Here is a 20,001-nt window from a genome sequence, read left to right on the forward strand (position 1 = left end):
AGAAAATTAATACAAAATAAATACATAATTACTTCCATAGGTGTAAAAACATTGAGAGACTTAAATACCTATTTATGATAAAATCCTTTAAAAAAACAAGAATAGAAGGGGACTTTCTTAATCTGATAAAAGGCATCTTTATGAAAGACCTACATCTACTATAATTCATGGTGAATAACTGAATGCTTTTTGCCTAAGATCTGAAACAGGTAAGGATTCTACTCTCATAACATATATTCAACATTTTCCTGGATTTCTAGCAGTTGCAATAAGGCCTAGTAGGTGCAATAAAGAAAGGGGGGGAATATATATATATATATAAAAACACAAAGATTAGGAAAATTCATTAAATCTGTATTTTTTAAGATGATATGATTATTTACATAGTAAATTCTAAGTGATCAACAAAAAGCTACTAAAAATAAATGAATTTAACATGTTCTCAAGATAGTATGAGAACGAACAATTGGAAAATGAAATTTAAAAACAATTTTATTTATAATACTATTTAAATCATGAAAAACAAAAAATACAACAAAATATGTCTAAGATCTATGCTATGAAAACTACAAAACACTTCAGGCAAAATTGAAGATGGCTTAAATAGTTGAAGATATGTTTAACTGTTCAAGGACTGGAAGACTAAATACTATTAGGGCATGAATTCTTTCTAAATTGACTTGATAGATTCTGCATGATTCCAAACATAATCTCCGTAAGTGTGTTTAAAGAAATTGACAAAATAAATCTAAAACTTATATGGAAAAATAAAGGATGTAGAATAACCAAAACAACTTGGAAAAAGAATAGAGGACTATCAGTATTTAATTTGAAGATTTACTCTAAAACTAGAGTAAGCAAGACAGCATGGTATCAACATAAAAACAAACATATAGAGAAATGAAACAAAATAGAAAATCCAGAAATGAACCCACACATATGTGGCCAGTTTGTTTTTGATGAAAGTATAAAGGTAATTCAATTGGGTAAACAATTTTTTTTCTCCAACAAATGGTATTAAAACAAGTGGATATCCATATGGAAGAATTAATGTGTCCCTTTCCTAAGGCCACCACAAAAATTAACCTAAGTCTATACAGACCTAAATATGAGCACATGTGTGTGTGTACGTATGTGTGTATAATGAGATAAAGCAAAGGTGTCAAAATGTTAAAATTAGTGAATCCTTATAAGGGCTAGTCACTGCATACTTTTTTCAATTTCTCTGTAGTTTTAGAGGTTTCAAAATAACAATCTGGAGAAAACCTTCTGAGGCAAATATGAAAAATACTAACTTGTGCTTAATTTAGTTGCTTGGTAAAAGATGGTCTATCAATTATTCTATTCAATATTTATGTGAAAGATTTTAACATTAAAAGTAAAATGATTAATAGAAATATTTAATAAGTAATTTTATGAAGTAGCTTTAACAATTAAATGCTGCATTCGTGAAGAGACTGATTATTTTAACAGTTCTTAGTATTTGAATTGTTGCTTAAGTTAATTTGTTCTTTGCTATGAGGATTTGTAACTTGTTTATTTACAACATTAAAAATAGGTCACATTCCATAAACTTCAAATAGGCCTAAGTGGCTGTAACTTCTTATCTTATCCTAACCATGAATGTGCTAAGAAAACTTCAATAGGTTTGAAATTAAGTCAGTCCTTGATCCCTATTCAGATTCTGAGATAACTATATCAAACTAAATCCCATGACATTCTAAAACATTCTATTCCATCTTGCCAGAGATAAAGCCATTCATTACTCAGTAAAAATTTATCTGTTTTCATTTTAATCACAAAGCAATACCTTTCTTCTTTACTGTTACTATCTTTCATCTCAGAAACTTAAACTGTTTTAAGAAGGACAGGGTAGTATTATCCATAATGAAGAAAAGAGAAAGGAGGTGGCGATGGGCTTACTCTATTTCAGAGTGTCTCCCTCAAGGCCTGATGCAGAGGTTAGAGAACTCCACAGTCTCAACTTCTCAGAAGTGGTGGAAGGCCCATTGTGGGTTAGTATTCGGGTTTCAGTAAAGTTTCTCTTAAGTTTATTTTTCTATAAAGCCAAATACTAATCAGTCTTTAATAAAGGCATTATGTTTTTCAAACGTGGATTTTTAAACAGTGATGTGAGAACTGTGGTAATAATGGTAGGTATGCATTAAGAGAAAAAAATGTGTGGGGGAAAATACATGGGAAAAAATAAATAGGTAATAGTGTGTCCAGTTATCTCCAAATCAAAGTCGTCCAGTGAGAAATGATCATTATGTTTCATGAAATAAAGATGAACAGAAACTCTGAAGTAGATGTAAATTGTATGCTGAGTCATTTGAAACTTTTGAAATATAGGTCACTTGCAATTGTGAAGGGTTTGTTTCTAAAATTTCTTTGTAAATCATTTATTTAGAACTCAGAAGGAATTTCCTCCCAGAAGCTATACTATTCATGATGTCTTGGTGGTTGGGTTTCAGAACAAGACCACAGAAACCTGCTATGTCCCAAATAGACCTAAAATGTGGTACAACCTACAGTATTCTCCTTTGCCATTAGAGCAAACACACAATGCTCTGAGGCTTCTTACATCGTTACTACAGGAGACAGTGGAAAGCTGCATATGAAGAAACTGGTTGCCAGGGTCAAAATGGGACTTTGTGTCAGAAATATCTATTATCTATTATGAAGGTCAGTGCCCTGTCAGGAAGGTCATTGTCTCAGGTCCCACACAGGCCTGTTTTCTGCGTAATGGTTCTCACCCAAAATGCAAGAAAGTTAAACTCAGGAGATTCCCAAGCATGTGCGCCTGGAAAAAGCCATCCACGTGATAATGGTATCTGCATTCCCTCCTCCTCCCAAACCTTTAAAATACTGTAGGACTCATTGGAGTTCTTTTTTCTATGTGGCCTTATCTTTGATAATATATTAATTATTATTTTTTATTATGTTCAGTTAGCCAACATATAGTACACCATTAGTTTTTGATGTAGGATTATTACTTATCAATAATTACAAATTGCCAATAATATATCAATGATTAGCATCGATGATTAATATTCTTAATTATTAATTATGTTTAATTATTAACAATGTACAAACTTTTGTTAACAATCTAGCTACATTTTTTTGGGCACCTATACATCCCAAACACTTTAATTCACCTTACTTCTCATCCTCACAACTCTGCAAAAGGAAAAATTATTATTCCCACAGTACAGAGGAGGAAACTGATACTCAGACTAAAACTACAACCTTAGTCATTCAGCTCTAAACTGATTGAGCTAGGATTTCAATTTAACTCCTCTGCACTTAACCACTATACTTTCATTAATTAACCAGTTCATTCATTCAACAATTGTTTGTAGAGTACCTACTATGTGGCATGCAGGATTCTGAGGGAGTTTTAACTTTAAGAGGCAAATGTGCTTTGAGGAATTTAATCTAGGCAGAAGCAGAGGAGAGTGGATCAGGGGAGAGAAAGAAGCACAAAAAAATAAAGGCATATAGGATGGAGGAAGAAGAATAGGATAAAGGTCAATAGATTTACATTATGATTTAGGAGGATCAAACTACAGGGAGAATTTTAAGTTTATATGTTGTATATATGAAATAGTTATATAGTATGTATCATATAGTTATATATTATTATAATATAGTTTATTATATTATTAGGTAGTTTATTTTTATTATTTATTATTATAGTTTATTTATTACAACTATTACACATAGCTAGAGAGAGACACACTTTCATTTTCTGATGACAAATCCCATACCAAATAATAGATTTTTACAACTGAGCTCTCCACTTGCTTTGAATAATAAAACCCACTTCTTGGACAGGCATCAACCAGAAAGGTATTGATATTATGTTTACCTTACTTCATGTTTTCTGAAGATGTGAAGAGTAGGCTGCTACTCATGTAAATATAGAGTGCTATAAAAGTAATATATTAATGTGAGATAAAAAGTTAAACTTCTAAATAAAAATGGGATATAAAGGAAAATGTTCTACATGGGTTTTTTTTTTCAGATTTTAATGTGATAGTGGTATACAAATGGCAGTTGCATGAGGAAGAAAAATATTTTTGCCAATATAGGACCAAGTTTGGGAAGATCTGTGGCTGAGAAATATGCACCGCTTTGGAGGAGACAGAAAAATAGGCTCCTATTATATTGTGTGATAGTACATGGTGTGACAGTACTCAGGAAACAAAACCAGAACAGTAGCCATGGAACTAGGGATAGAAATATTTTCTATCTACTAGTCAGTTATTAAGGAGAATCTGGTGAATATTTATAGATAATTAGGGGTACTCCAGAATGTATGATGACTATCACATCACTAGTATTTGCTGGCACCGTGGTGTTTCTACATCCCTGTTTTAAGAGTTCTCAAGTGTGCAACACTGGTCTTTGTAGTAGCAAGTTTTTCCAGGTATGCTGATGTGAGCTCTGGCCAGGTGAATGATAATTACCTGCCTGCATGTCCTCCACCCCCACCCCCTCCACCCCAGCCCTTTGTGTCCTAACATTTCCAACATAAAATTTATGTATGTATTAAGTCTGTTATGGTTCCAGAGAGTCAATTTACAACATCCATTTCTCCCCGCCTGGGTTTTGAAACAAGTAAGATAGAGGAATAGAAAGAAAGAAAGAAAAATACTAGCTCTGTTACTGATGACGCAGATACAGATCTCGGCTTATGTCTGAAGCATCCCAATGCTTAGGCGTCAGTCTCCTCATCTGCACCCTGGTATTAGACAGACTCATCCATATAGTCACAGGCAGATCTGCAGAACCACAGGTCCTGCCCTGCAGGCCTTTACTTCCAAGCTTAACCACATGGCCAGTAGCAGACCTGAGTACCTGCTCTGCAATAAGAGATGGATCCCAAAATGTGATAAGAAGGGGCTGGGAAAGTAAGCCCAGTTCCTACTCTCGACCTGACCAGTGAGGCACAAATGAGGGTTGGGAGAAGTCAGGAAGGTTATCCTATTGGATATTACTCCAAATGGAAGAAAACACCAGGACTAGGAATTAGTAACTCCTCAAATAAAAGCAACATGAATAGCAGTCAATCATAGACATAGTGATGGATCAAGGCACGAACAATGCTAATCTTTCTACTTATTCAGAAACCATTTACTGAATATCTACTTTCTGAAAAGCGCTAAGCTAACATCGGAAACGCAAATCATAGAAAACATAGCATCTAATCTCCAGTAGTTCTCATTCTATAATCCTGCAATATATATAAAAGAGAATTTTAAAAATGATTTGCAATATTCACAAATTAGAGATTTAAATTAGATTATTAGAATCTTTGAATTTTATTTAAATTATAAAATCATCAAGATAACCTCTGTATCCTTTTATAGACAAAATATAGTCTTGAGAAACAATAGACTACTTTAACTTCAATCAACTTCAATAATTCAATTCTTATCAGATGTGTTACATTCTCAATTCTTTCAAGACTAAAACTTCCAAATTTTTGTCTTTATAATAATCCGGATTTTTTTTTTTTTTTGCCTTCTAACTATGTGATGCCTCTCTATCAATGCCCTCTCTATCAATGCCTATACTCCATTTATTTACCATAAGTACTTTTAACAGTTCCATAAAAGTGAAGAAGAATCGTATTTTGTTCCATTATTCTCTCCAAGATGGACTTCATTAGAACATGATTCTTTGGGTCTTTGCCAAGCAACTGAGATATAGATAAAGCAGTATAACAAGAACCTTCTGGTTCTTTTAGTAACAAGCACCAATCAATAGGATTATGCTAAATTTCATGCTGTAGCAGGTCATATTTTATCAAGGTTTTACTGCATTTACCATGAACAATAGCCCACTATATAGATCCTTTTATTAGATCTCATAGTAGTGCTATAAGCCTGGAAACTTTCCACCACAACACTTTTACTGTAAATGTTGAAAATATTAATATATTAGAAAAGCAAAATAAGATTATTTTCATGTAACTTCTAAAATATGTTGAAAGCATATATTCTTTAAAAAATGTTTACTGTTTTACAAATGAATATTTGTACATATAATAGAAAGGAAAATGGCTACTGTTTGTTCAGTGTTGCCTAAGAGTTTAGGGTCTTACATACATTATCTCATATACCTCCTGACAGACCTGTGAAATAGATATTATCATCTCTGTCTCATACCTGAAGAAATGAACATAAAGGAAATAAAATTTAGCCAAAACTGAAGTGCCTAAGTAATTGCTCAAATCACAGTTAATAAGTATGAACAATGCTGCATATGAAAAAGGGTCTGGAGAACTCCAGGCCCACAGTCTTAAAATATCCTGCCTCTAAAAATCCAACTGAATGAGCATACATATCCATATAAAGTTTCTCACATGCTGTTCCTTGCCAATAAAAATAAATACAATATGTAATATGTTTGTATAACATACATTATATTATCTGTTCACATATAAAAACAAGCATATATAAATTACAGACACACTTACCTTATTTATAGACATGCTTCAAGATGGATTTGAAACTATGCATTTCTCTATAGATTAAATACTCAGATTATACTAGATGCCTACCTGTTGCATATAAATCCAAGCACTCACTGCTACAAAAGAAAAGCCTAATACTTCATATATTTACACCAGCAAGCCCAAAGCAGACTTGAAAGAGATTATACCATAATACATATATACACACATACATAAACAAGTATACACTAATATGTATGTCTCCTATTTGGCTCCTATATTAACATGAGTGATGAATTAAATAAATTGATCAAACCTTACCATGAAGTTGAGTCTGCAGGAAATGGCATGTGCTGTGAAGACATAAATTTTATATTCCTTTAAAATATGAATTATGAAATGAATATGCAGTATAGTTTGTTTTTGTTTTACTTTTAACTCCCAACTGAAAAGCCAACATATTTTGCATGTCTAACCAGTTTCCAGGTAATGCTCACGGTGCTGGCTCAGGGACATAGTTTGTGACATACTCTTAAGAAACTCAAATGTATAACATCAAACCTTGGCCTCTGCTCTTAAACTTCACTGGGCAGATCAAAGCTCTAGTTATCAACTGTTCTGCAAGGATGTGAATACATGAGGACTGTCCTCAGCAGCAAGTAGTTTAAGCAAAGTTGTTCTCAAGAATCCTAATATATTACCTGAGGAGCTTCTAAAAATCCCAAGGGTTACTCAGGTCCCATCCAATAGTAATTAAATCGAAACCTCTGGGTGTGGAACTCAAGCACTAGTAATTCTAAAGCACCCCAGGTGATTCCAGTGTGCAGCCAAATTTGAAAATAATCGATAGTGAGAAAAATTCAGCAATGTCCATGCCAAGTGGCAAGCAGCTGCCTGCCTTTTGCAGAGTTTAAGAATGTGAAGATTGTCAATCTTAGGTCACTTCCCATATATTGTTTTTCTATCAAATGTATAAAATTTTATAGTTATTTATAACTGTATAATCAATACAGAAGTGTTTTAACTTTTATAAATATAAAAGATATTTACAATTATGGTTTCTCTCTGAATCTCTCTCTCTCTCTCTCCCTCTCTCTTCACTTTTGTACATTTCTTTGATACCCAAATATAGCCTAGAACTATGGATTGTGTTCTATATGCCAGGATGATACCATGGGTAAGTTGGAAAGTGGTGTGTAATTTAGAATCTAGTGTCTAGTATTAGGGGTTCAAATTTGAATTCAGACTTGTTAGTTGTACGACCTTGAATAAGGTCTTCCAACTTTGAATCTGTAAAAAGAGCCTAATGACAGCACTTGCTTCCTCCAATTTTTGTGTAAATTAAATGAAATAATGTCAGGAGGTAATAAATATATAAGAAGGACTTGAATAAAAGTTGTTTTATTATATTTCATCTCTCCAAATTGGTGTGTCATTTACTTTAGCTAAAAAAGATAACGGGACGCCTGGGTGGCTCAGTCAGTTAGGCGGCTGCCTTCGGCCCGGGTCATGATCCCAGGGTCCTAGGATCGAGTCCCACATCAGGTTCCTTGCTCAGTAGGGAGCCTACTTCTCCTTCTCTCTCCCTCTGCTTGTGCTCTCTCTGTCAAATAAATAAAATCTTAAAAATAAATAAATAAATAAATAAATGAATGAATGAATAAATAAATAAATAAAAGGAATCACTCCTTAAAGGTGAGGGGGCGCCTGGGTGGCTCAGTCGGTTAAGCATCGGCCTTCAGCTCAGGTCTAGATCTCAGAGTCCTGGGATTAAGTCCTGCACCCGGCTCCCTGTTCAGTGGGGAGCATGCTTCTCCCTCTCCCTCTGCCCTTCCCCTTGCTCCTGTTCTGTCTAACACTCTCTCTTTTTTTTTGTTTTTTTTTTTTTAAAGATTTTATTTATTTTTTGACAGAGAGAGAGAGAGAGAGACAGCGAGAGGGGGAACACAAGCAGGGGGAGTGAGAGAAGGAGAAGCAAGCTTCCCGCTGAGCAGGGAGCCCGATGCAGGGTTGGATCCCAGGACCCTGGGATCATGACCTGAGCCGAAGGCATACGCTTAACGACTGAGCCACCCAGGCACCTCTAACTCTCTCTCAAATAAATAAAGTTTTGAAAAAAAAAATCACCCAATGAATCATGGAACGCTACATCAAAAACTAATGATGTAATGTATGGTGATTAACATAACATAATAAAAAAATAAATTAATTAAAAAAATAAAATAAAGTCAAGCATATCAATAAAAAAATCACCTTTTCATCAGTTTTATCTAAAATCTATAAGTGGATTATTTCTGATCATTGCATCTGTGTTGAGTTTTATTTAATAATTACAGACAAAACTCATACTGCCGCCTTTTTAGAAATTAAATGAATATGGTAATAAAAGTGGGGATGACTTTGGCTAAGAGACGCTGGAGTCAGCTTATAAATGAAATTCAGTCATAGAGACATAAAGTGGGACATTTCTTGAAGAGTATGTAAGGAATTTTACAAAATTAAGTTCTCAAACTTCTCCTGACCCTTATTAATAAACATCTTTCAATACAGTAATTGGTTGTTTCTTATGCTTCTATTCTTTAAAGATTTTATTTTATTTATTTTGGAGAGAGAGTGTGCGAGCGGTGGGGGGGGAAGGGGGAGAGGGAAGGCAGACTCCTCACTGAGCATGGAGCCCCATACAGGCAAAAATCCCACAACCCCACCACCCCAAGATCACAACCCGATATCACGACCCCAAGATCAAAACCAGAGCTAAAACCAAGAGCTGGATGCTCAATTGACTGAGCCACCCAGGCATCCCATTATGTTTCTATTCTTTAAGCTAGAAATCATTAAATTCAAACATGCAACTTTTGATACACTCTTCACTCTGTAATTTTTTAAATTTATATTATTTATATTGGCAGCCTTTTAATTAAGTGAACATTTCTTGCACATCAAAAATATATTAGTTATGTTTATAATAATATAACTTGCTTGCTCACATTGAAAAATTTATATATCATTAAATAATTTATTCACAAAGCCTTCTTAGTATATGTTATTCAATTTTCACTCAGAGCTGAGAATATATTTTAAAAATGTTCAAGTATTATCTGTTAAAAATAATTTTCTTACTTGGGATAATATTAAGGATAATTTTTTTTATTTTTAATCAAGCAATTCATACATATATCCATATATTATAGGCATCATTTATTTTTTATTTACTATAGGCATTATTAATATATAAATATTTAATATTTATTAATTGCCTTTTACAGGAGTATTTTTTTGTGTTAGAATCTTACAAAAAATTAACAAAATCCTAAAATGAGTAACGTTCGTATTCAATAGATTTTGTTGAATTGCTACTATGAACAAGATATTATTAAACTGATAAGAACAGATACTACACTTGATCTTAGCCAAAAGGCCGAGAAGCGATGAACAAGATATTATAAAAGTAGTGAATAAGTTTGGTGAGATAACCTAAAAACAGGTTATCAGACTTTCACTGTAAAGGGCAAGATACTAAATATTTTAGGCTCTGTAAGCCACTTACAGTCTCTGTCATATTATTTTTCCCCCTTCTTCAACAGACATTTACAAACAGTAAAAACCTTTCTTAGCTTGGAAGCTATATCAAAACAGGCTATGCTGGATTTGGCTCATGGCCTGTAGTTGGTTGACATTTGACCTAAAATGCTTTTAGAGTATATTACCATTAATACCACTGTGGTTTTTGAAACAAGATTTGAGTAATACCATCTGCAAATTTTCAACCACATTCAGGAACATTCATGAAAGTGACTAAAAATTGAAAATGGTCACAAGTCTGCATAATTAGTCCAGAATTGTCGAAACCCAACAATTCACTAACATTGTATAACAGTGAGTTATACAATAGTAACACTGCCAGAATAAGCATATAGAACACCTAAAATAGAGACAGCTGTGCATGATTTACTTTAGTTTTAGCCATAAAATTCAATATTATGTGCTAGGAATCTGAATTATGAGGCAAGGGATAAAAAGGCACAGACTTCTAGTAATGAAGTGTCAGCCACAAAAGAGAAAAATAAATGCAAATATTACATATACTTGAATAAAGACAATATTCAGTAACATAGGATGCAATTATTTGTTCATGAATCCATATCCAAAAACATATGCACAGTTTTATTTTTAAAAACCATGCATAATTACTTCTATTTTTATGTTGGAAACATTCCTCATACCCTCAAAATATATATCTCTAAAATATAAGTTTCCATTATTTGGGAGAAATTAAATTACATTATACTGATAAAATATAAACACAGTATATGTGGTTGATAATATTCCATTAATAATGTCTGGCTAAGCCAGTTAAAAATTGCTTAGTTATCTTTTTTTTTAATGTTGCTTTTTGTTATTATTATTCATTGGAAGATTTTTGAGAAAGTGATCATATGACATATGCATATGTGTGTGTATGTATATGCATGTGTGTGTATGTGTGTGTGTGTGTGTGTGTGTGTGTGTATAGTATCCATTCATGTATTTTAAGAATCACTGAGCTTGAAATAGGATATTTGTTCCTAAAAGACTGTCTTTACTTTTGCCTGGAAGCTTTAGTAGTCATTATCAATCTTCTATTCTAGGGAGGGGAAAAAAAGAACTCTACTAGAACCATTTCAAGACCACTTGGCTTTACTGCTACATACCGATTCTGCAGAATTGTTTGGGAAATGAAACAGAAGGAAGCTGCTGAGAAAGCACAGTAGGAATCCATCTAGAAAAAAAAGTTAATATGAACTAAATCACATCATCTTGGTATATTACAGAGTGCCATGAAGAAGGATGAAAGAGTGACTATGTCTTAATTGAAAAAAAAAAAAAAACGAGGTACATGTCTGCAATTATGAGAGCCAATTTATGTAACACACAAATATATAATATATGATATGTTATATGTCACATTTATTACAGTAAATCATATTAAGTATTCTGATGTATACATATATAAATTCAAAATGTATATTAAAACAATGACATTTATAAAATTTTCTCTTTGTTGCTTTTGAAACATTTTCTAATCATTTAGCTCTGTCTTCAGGTCTGTTAATTGGAGACATTTATCTTATTGCTCCTTAAAATATGACCAGTTAACCACAGTTTAGGGTTTGAAATTCACTGGTTTAGTATTCTACTGAAACTCCAGCGGGTAGCTGCTGTGGATTAATTGGAGCATTTCTAAAAGAAAGAGTAAATCATCTGAGAGAAGGACTTCTGTGCCCACAAAATATTCTGCAATTAGAAGCACTTCTTGTATAGAGGATACTGAGGCACTAGAGAACTGCTGTTGAAAAAGAGGAAAAAATTGTAGCTGTGCACTTAAACACTGAATACACATTCCTTAATTCCTGTTATGCGAGATCTGTGAGTTTATGTTCCCCATAGGTTTATTTACACAAAACATCTATCTAAACGGGAAAATAAACACATTTTACATTTTAACATGAATTGTTCTCTTTGTTATTGTCAAATATACATTACCTAACAGCTTCATTAAGGAGATACTAAGTCAATTTTCAGGCTTCCACATCAATGGATTCATAGAATTTCAGCATGGCCCCTGTTTGGTGAAGAAGCTGCCTTGACTAACTGTTTCCATTTACTTGTGCTGTCATTTGTTAATTATTTGAACAATACCTGCTATTTTGTTTGGTAGGATCTGTAAGGAAATATTTAAGTATTTTCCTACTCTCAAGGTTTGGGTAGAAAGACATGTGAAGAACAAGAATGAGGCTTGCTGACATAGAAGTATGTGAGGAAGACACTGAAGTCATAACGACTGTATTGGTAAATTTACCTATACACAGAGCACAAACTTCAGAGAGAAAACAATGCTTTAGAATAATCTTTCAAAATTAGAAGATATTTTCCAGACATAAAAAAGGAGGAATGAAAGAAAGAGTGAAGTTTTGAAGTATCAGAGGATTAACATATTTGACTATTAAGAAACCTTACATGGAGGGCGCCTGGGTGGCTCAGTTGGTTAAGCGACTGCCTTCAGCTCAGGTCATGATCCTGGAGTCCTGGGATCGAGTCCCGCATCGGGCTCCCCGCTCAGCGGGGAGTCTGCTTCTCCCTCTGACCCTCCCCCCTCTCATGTGCTCTCTCTCTCACATTCTCGCTCTCTCAAATAAATAAATAAAATCTTAAAAAAAAAAAAAAAAAAAGAAAGAAACCTTACATGGAGATTTTTTTTTAAAACCCGTTCTGATATTTAGCTTTTCTAGTAATGAAATGGCAAAAGTATTTTCCAGTAAATATAATTAGTATTAAGACAAGAGCACAGATATTTAAATATTAAAAAGCTGTCATTAAAGTTCAGTTATCATGGAACAACAATAAAGACATTAGATATTTCTAATTCTAATCTGCTGGAACAAAATTTTGAAATAGGACATTTACATGAAGGGAGCTGAAGAGATTTAGTCCTCCAACACTGAAATGTAGCAAAACTCAAGAAGATGCCTGTCTAATGTATTCGCAACTAAAATATTGCATTACATAAATTGTTTCATGAAAGAATGGAAAATAATTTCTCCAGTTTACAGTAAGCGAAATATAAATTAATTATATGAAAAAAGTTAGGCTGCTCTCAAGGCAAAAATCCTCTTAACTTACAAACAGTGACAGTTGCTAGTGGCAAATCACATATCTAATAAAAAACTTACATTTTCTGATACAAGTTTTTTTTTTTTTTTCACTGCTTATTCTCCACTCTGGTATAGTGTGTGAGTGGCTGAAACTTACGTCCCTCAGCTGGCAGCAGGAGGGAAGTCTAACATGTTTTTTATGTGTCTGAATATTGGAAAAAATAAAGAATTTATATTAGAAAATGGATTTCTCACTCATATCTTTACTCGCAGAAAAAAATGGGAAACTTGGCCTTAATGTATATAGACTATTCCACATAGCACGTACACACCAATGAATAGAATGCTGTAAGTATGACCTTTCTTGAACTAGTGCTCCCAAATACTAAACTCTCAAATTTGTCTTTATTTAAAACAGAACAAATTTGTTCTGTTCAATACTGCATTCTCAGACTTAGCTAAAATGGCAGACTTCCACAAGCATTGTATTGTATCGCCATTAGTCTGCACAGAAATACAGGGATAGCAGTGATTAATAAGAGTGGTGATTGATAATAAGACATGTATCAAGAATTGTATTATATCCAATGGTTGATATTGGCTTTTTCTTTAATTTTTCTTTTTAATGTGCTGAATATCCAAGACCTAGTTATATGCATTTCATCAAAATATTTTTCTCCACAATTGAAAAACATTGCCTAGAATCTTTCCAAAAATACAACAAATCCTTTAGTTAGATGCAAAAGTGTTTTTAAGTTTTGTAAGAGAGAGACACATTAAGAAACATCACTGCATATTACATAAAGTATTTATACTTCTTCATGTCCTATACTAAGGTTTACTTTTCAAATTTATAAGGCCTCATTAAAAATTATGCCTTCAAATGCACAAGCTCTGACATGAAGATACTTTTCCCTTTTGTCTCAATAGAATCTCCTTTATGTTTTTATAAAATTGATTTTAAAAATCTGGTATTGAAATACTATGACTTTCTGAGTTAGTTCCTATCAAAGTGCCCATTTTTGTCAGATTGAAGAACTGCTATATGCAAATGGAAACAATATGTTTGAAATGAGATGACTCATTTCACTGTGTCCTCCATGTATTTTTGGAATGTGGACAGTGATGCGATAAACTACTTTTTATGTTAATTCTCAGAATTCATATCCTGATTTCCACTGAAATGTCAACATTTTGTGATTTCTGTATAAAGTATGCAGTAACTTTTTTCTCTCAGAAATAAAAAATATTAAGCTAAGTAACAAATGTCACCTTCTTAGTGATGCATCACAAAATCAACACCTTATGAAACACATTTGGAATTTTGGCCTTCTCTTCCAAACCACAAATTACAACTTCATGAAACTTATTTATAATCAGCATCAAAAATACAATGCTTTTTCTAAAACCCTCAAACTCAACAAATTGAGTATGCAAAGTAAAAAGTGTATAATGAAATCATTTAAATTATTAAGTATCTTACTGATTTGTGAAAAGTAATGGTTTTATATTTGGAAATGTAAAAAAAATAAACTGAAAACACTCAAAAGTATTTGGTGAGTAATTATCAGTGAAAAATCCTAGAATAAAAGCCCTTCAAAATTGTAAGTACTTTTCTATGCAAAATTATACAATCATCAGGCTTTGTTTTTAGTTGCCTTTTCTATATTTTCAATATAGAGGCATCAATAGAAAAACACTGAACTCAGTGTCTCTCCTCGAAATAAAATATTTGCTCTAAAGGATTCTTGTAGGGATTATTTAAGCCAAATGCTCCCCAAAGAATAGTCATTTTAAGTTTTGCCTTTAAGTGTGTAATTGAAGATTATGCCTTGGGGTGGCTGGGTTGCACAGTTGGTTGAGTGTCCTACTCTTGGTTCCAGCTCAGGTTGTGTATTCAGGGCAGAGCTCCACTCAGCATGGAGTTGGCTTGAGATTCTCTCTCCCCCTCCCTCTGCCTCACCTACCGGTGCTCTCGTGCTCTCTCTCTAAAAAAAAAAAAAAAGTGACTGCTGCCTTTTATTACCAGAATAAAAAAGTATGGAAAAGACTTTCTCTGCAGCCTAAATTTATTGCTATTGCCATAATTCTGTATAACGAACCCCCCTGAAAAACTTGATGACTCAGCAATCATTTACTCTGCCAGGTCTGAGAGTCTATCATCTGGGGTTCACCCAATCCTCAGCGGACAATCTCTGTTTCAGGCTATAGCAGTGAGGCAGTTCTCGTCACTGTGCATCTTTGAGTTGTTTCTACTCCACATGTCTTTTACCCTCTTCCTCATACCAGCTGGCTGGCCAGAGCACATTCTCCTCAAGGTAACACCAGAGTTACAAGAGAGAACGTGGCCCACTGTACAAGGGATTTTAAAGTCTCTACTTGCATCATGACTATTCACATTCCATTGACTAAAGCAAAACACATGGCTCAGCCTAAAGTCAAGGAGCAGAAAAATACACTCTGCTTTTAGAAAGAGGACTGGTAAGTTATAATATGACAAAGAACATGGATATACAATAATGCAATTTACCAACATAGTGGGGCACCTGGGTGGCTCAGTCATTAAGCATCTGCCTTCAGCTCAGGTCATGATCCCAGGGTCCTGGGATTGAGCCCTGCATTGGGCTCCCTTTTCGGCGGGAAGCCTGCTTCTCCCTCTCCCACTCCCCCAGCTTGTGTTCTCTCTCTCGCTGTGTCTCTCTCTGTCAAATAAATAAATAAATTTACCAACATAGTATCGGAGGACACTGCTTCAACTTATTTTTAAATTCAGCTATAATTTTGAAGACATCACTTCTTGATCATAAAGACATAGACATTATGAACAAATTTATCAAAACATATAGGTACTCTCTATTAAAAATATTCCCTGAAATTTTAAAGTAAAGCCATTATAAAAGATGAAAGAAATTTGAGCATATTTGGTATTCCAGAGTATTATAAAATAAAAATAATAAAGATGGATGTCTCATTTAGTCATCTTTCACATACAGCTTTTCAGGGGTCTATCTTAGAAATTATTACCTCAATAAAGACTAAACATTTATTATTTGAGTAGGTAAAAATTCTAATTTATGGTATCTTAACCCCTCTTTTATTAAAATAAGACTAACTCATATTTCCTTTGTCCCTTCTCAGTTCTGAAACAGTAATGTCTTGTTTCCAATTCCTCTTTTTTTCCTGGATTTAGTGACCCATAGTTTCTATGTAAATCAGTTCTGAAACCCTGTTATGTATTAACACTTATCTGAGGAGCTCTTATAAAACAAAAGAAAACAAAATACAAAACACTTATGCCCATGACACTACCCCAGAAATTCTGGTTTAAACTGAGCGGGACTTGAGCATCATTACTGTTTAAAAATCTCATACGTGATTTTAATTAAATGTGAGGATTGAGAACCAGTGAATCCAGTGTGTACAATCCAGTGTGTATAATTTTATAAATCTTTTGGTTGCAAATCTACAACGACATCAACAGAGGTGTCAACTTAAAGAAGAAAGGGAATGTGATATCTTATGCATATGAATAGTCCAGGGGTGGCTTTGGGTTCAACTTGACCAAGGACTCAAAAGATGTGCCCAAGCCTTACCTCTCTGATCTCTTAGCTCTGTGTGGGTACCATTCTCAGGGTAACCTCATGATCACAAAATGACTGTAAGCAACTCTAGGGGTGGACCTGCATTCGTCTTCATTCATATTCAATAAAAAGAGGACATCTTTTTTCCCCCAGGTATTGAAGAAAATACTATTTTTCACTTAAGTCATATTCCTTTTCCTAAGTCAATCACTGTGGTCAAAAACATGAATTTATGCTGCTTGCCTCAGGCCTAAATCCTATGTTTTACCCAAGAGCTAGGAGTAAAAATAGCACCCTCCCCCTCCATGAAGGTGTACAAAATTTGGCATTCTGGTTCCATGAAACCAGATTGCAGAGCCTTTATACAGAATTCACATTTGTAATTAACAGGGGTTAACATTTATCTGTTATATGTTGTGACATATAATTTATATTAAGCAGGTACATCATTCTAAATAGGGAAACAATAATACTAGAATATGCAACAATTATATATTATTGTAATATCAAAGTGTTAACACTAAATACTCAATAACATGAAAGGAAATCCAATAAAATTAATTTGCCTCTTTGACTATCAGTAAAATATGTTCAGAAAATTCATAAAAAGTAAAAAAAGCCTTGCAGAACTATTTTATGATCCTTTACAAATACTTATTATAGCTGGTACCATACGCAGTTTAAAATAGACCCCAAATGACTGCTGATTGAATATTATAATGGAATTCCCAAAGTAGAAATAATCAGGAAAATAAAAAATCAGAGTTTGGCATGCATGCTGTTTAATAATGTGCAAAATTGGCAGCTTTCAAATTGTTTTACTACATGAATCTAAGTAAGAAAATTATGGATAATTTTGACAGTTATAAATTCCACAAACATGATTTAAAGAGAATGTAAATGTATGAATAATCAGGATACATGCGTCCACTAAACTGGCAGATTTCATTGTTCCTAACTTAAGACATCATACAATTATTTCAATTGTTTTAATCTAGGCTTCATTCACACAGGCCTAGAAAAATTATAGTTATTGTTTTTATGTAAGTTTAATTACATATTATATAGGGATATCTTCCTGTATCAATATGCCCAGGTATATATTTCCAGTGATCATCTTAAGTGAAAATAATCTTTTCAGTAAGGAAATGAATATTATTTTCTTTCATTTTAAATGTTGGCTCTGGCAATTTATAGGTGATATATAAGAATCTAATACACTTATGAATATTCTAAGATTTTAAAATTATACTTATCTATTCCATAATTTTTAAAACTTCAAGCATAATTCACCTACTTTGAACTTAATGAGAACATAAATGTATTCAAAAATTATATTACTGAATATTTAATTAAAAATGGATTTCTAGTCTATTTTCTTAACAAAAATTTAAAATGTTAACAAGTGTTAAGATAACTAGTTTATAAGAACTATAAAATAGAAAATGGTAATTAAATAAGAAAAATTAGATATATTACAAGATGGAAATGAAACTATAAAGTGATAAAGAGAAAAAAATGAGAGAAAACTAGTCAAAGCAGCAGAGTATGGTAGAAATAGGTTCTCATACATTTTAAATTTCACAGGGAGAGTTTTAAGAAACTGTTTATAATTTTTAAAATCTAAATTCAACTGGGGCACATGGGTAGCTCAGTCAGTTAAGCGTCCAACTCTTGGTTTCGACCCAGGTCATGATCTCAGGGTGCTGGAGATTGAACCCCCTGTGGGGCTCCATGCTAGGCATGAAGCCTGCTTAAGATTCTCTTTCTTGGGGCACCTAGGTGGCTCAGTTGCTTGGCTTCTTGGCTTTGGCTCAGGTTATGATCTCAGAGTCATGGGATCCAGCCCTGCCCCTCCTCAGTGGGGAGTCTGCTTATCTCCCTCTCTTTCTGCCCTTCCCTCTTGCCCCCCCTTCACACACACACAGACACACACACTCTCTCTCTCTCTCTCTCTCTCTCTCTCTCTCTCTCTCTCTCAAATAAATAAATCTTTAGGGCGCCTGGGTGGTTCAGTCAGTTAAGCGGCTGCCTTTGGCTCAGGTCATGATCCCAGGATCCTGGGATCGAGCCCCATATCAGGCTCCTTGCTCAGCGGAGAACCTGCTTCTCCCTCTGCCTGCCGCTCCCCCTGCTTGTGCTCTTTCTCTCACTATCTCTCTCTCTGTCAAATAAATAAATAAAATCTTTAAAAAAATAAAATAAAAATAAAAAATACATCTTTAAAAAAAAGATACTTTTTCTCCCTCTCCCTCTGCCCCTCCCCTCCCTTCTCTTTCTCTCTCCTCTAAAAAAAACCCAAAAAAACAAACAATCAAAAAAACAGTCAGGCCCACCATGAACAATTAACCTTCTCAGATTAAAAAAAAAAATTAAACCTAAATTCAACTACTTTCAACTTTTGCTATTCTTCCAAAATTTGATAATTAGGTGGATTAAGTGATGAATCTGGAAATATGATTATTAATGGTGTTCATTTACTTAACACATTTTTATCGAGTGCCTAATATGTGCCAGAAGCTCTTCTAGGAAGTAAGGACAGTGTTGAAAAAAGTAAAAACACATTAACAATATCTTACCACCTAGAGCTTATGTTATAGTGAAGGAGTCAGATAAAAAAAAAAAGAAAAAGAAGTTAATTCTATGGTATATAGGAGATAACAAGTATAAAAGAAAAAGTTAAGCATAGGAGAGAAATATAAAGCACTGGGAGAGGGGTGGGTATTGAAGAGTTATACGGCAAGGCCTGAAAAGGCGACATTTGATTCAAGACCTAAAAGTGAAGAAATAAATTATATGGATATTATTGTGGACTGATATTTTGTGACCCCACAAATTTATACGTTGAAGCCCTAAACCCCAAAGTAATGGTATTTGGAAATGAGGCCTTTGAGAGGAAATTAGATGGAGTTATGAGCTGAGGCTCTGGTCCCATTAAATCAGCGCCTATATAAGAAGAAGTATCATAAAGCTTGCTTGCTCTCTCTGTAATGGAGGACGGAGTGAGGAGGTGATCATCTGAAAGCCAGGAAGAGAGCTCTCACCAGGAACCAAGTCAGCTGGCACCTTGATTGTGGACTTCCCTGCCTCCAAACTATGAGAAATAAATTTGTTTCTTAAGCCACCCCATCTGTGATATTTTGTTCCCACAGCCTGAGCTGACTAATACAGATACTAACCAGAACTTGCAGTGAAGTGCCTCATTCCTGTGGTGGGAGTGGGCCTGGTGTGCTTGTGTTTGTGGAACGAGGAGACCCATTTGATTAGATGTGGGCTCAGATGTGTGGGAACAAAGAGTGGAGAGGTGGGGGATAAGTTCACAGAG

General features: G+C 34.0%; 1 pseudogene; it reads right to left on the reverse strand.

The window, feature by feature from the left end:
• Positions 1 to 9,777: 9,777 nt before the first annotated feature.
• Positions 9,778 to 9,893, reverse strand: LOC112825342 (U2 spliceosomal RNA; annotated as a pseudogene).
• Between the last annotated feature and the right edge of the window lie 10,108 nt (positions 9,894 to 20,001).

The sequence above is a fragment of the Callorhinus ursinus genome, unplaced genomic scaffold (assembly GCF_003265705.2).
Source record: "Callorhinus ursinus isolate GAN/ISIS: 27379988/994484 unplaced genomic scaffold, GSC_fseal_2.0 scaffold12, whole genome shotgun sequence".
NCBI lineage: Eukaryota > Metazoa > Chordata > Mammalia > Carnivora > Otariidae > Callorhinus > Callorhinus ursinus.